The sequence below is a fragment of the Myotis daubentonii genome, chromosome X (assembly GCF_963259705.1).
Source record: "Myotis daubentonii chromosome X, mMyoDau2.1, whole genome shotgun sequence".
Lineage (NCBI taxonomy): Eukaryota > Metazoa > Chordata > Mammalia > Chiroptera > Vespertilionidae > Myotis > Myotis daubentonii.
In genome coordinates, this window is record NC_081861.1 from 40,718,274 (window position 1) to 40,719,646 (window position 1,373).

General features: G+C 42.8%; 1 pseudogene; it reads left to right on the forward strand.

Annotated features, from left to right (window-relative positions):
* Nucleotides 1–410: 410 nt before the first annotated feature.
* LOC132224417 (CCAAT/enhancer-binding protein gamma-like) lies at nucleotides 411–1,103 on the forward strand (annotated as a pseudogene).
* Nucleotides 1,104–1,373: the final 270 nt, after the last annotated feature.

Sequence of the window (1,373 nt, forward strand, 5' to 3'; positions counted from 1 at the left end):
TACCCAGGTTGTGGATTCCATCCCTGATAAGGTCATATGGAAGGCAACTGATCGCTATTTTCTCTCACATAGATTCTCTCTCTCTCTCTCTCTCTCTCTCTCTCTCTCTCTCTCTCCCTCCCCCTCCCCCTCTCCCTCTCCTTTCCTCTCTTTAAAATCAATTAAGTTCCTTGTCAGGCCTGGGTTGGGTCAGGCCTGATGGCTGGGGCTGGGGCTGCTCAGAGTGGAGATGAAAAGAGCTGGAGAGATGGAGAGAGACATAGAAACATCAATGATGAGAGAGAATCATTGATCGTCTGTCTCCTGCACACCCTTTACTGGGGATTGGGCCTGCAACCCAGGCATATACCCTGACTTGGAATTGAGCCATGACCTCCTGGTTCATAGGTTGACGCTCAACCACTGTGTCACACCAGGTACATGTGAAGATTTCTTGGCCGTGTAGAGTGGAAACCATTGATTGCCATGCCCTCATTTCTACCTGTTCTGTGTTGGCAAGAGAGAGTGCCCAAATGAGCAAGATATCACAGCAGAATGGTACTCCAGGAGTGAACGGAATAAGTGTTATTCATACTCCAGCTCATGCCAGCAGCTAACAGCAGGTTCCTCAGCTGGTGCCCGCTGGCCCTAAGGGAGGTGGTAAGGCTGTGCCTCCAAGCAAGCAAAGCAAAAAGAGTTCACCTATAAATGGAAACAGTGATGTGTATACCCAACGCAGAGAGAAGAACAACATGGCTGTGAAAAAGAGCCAGTTGAAAAGCAAGCAGAAAGCTCAGGATACCCTGCAGAGAGTGAATCAGCTTAAAGAAGAGAATGAATGGTTGGAAGCAAAAATTAAATTGTTGACTAAGGAATTAAGCGTACTGAAAGATTTGTTTCTTGAGCATGAGCATAACCTTGCAGACAACGTGCAATCTAGTAGCACTGAAAATATTACAAATTTTGATAATGCAGAACAGTAGACTTCACCCCTTCCCGACTTCACAACTTGTGGCTTGAACATGAAAGATGTTGACGACTTACACCACTAATATCAATGGCTGAACATTGTCTTGTTCCATTATCCAAAGATTCATTGAAGGTTGTTTCCTAGGATCAGCACTGAAGAGTTGATTAGCTAAAATTGTTAGCCATGTAATTCAAATTTAAAATGATATTGGAATAAAGAAACAAAATTTTAAGGTGTATGGTGAAAAAAAAAAAAAAGCCCCAGACATGGATGTTCTTAATAAATCCCGACTTCCCAAGAAATGCTCTTTTTTTTTTTTTTCGGTTGACAAAAGGAATGAGGAATTGGCAGGTCCTGCAGAAGGTTCTGGATTTTAATGGAAATGGTTAATTTGATTAAAAAAGTTGAATGCTGTTTGTGATAA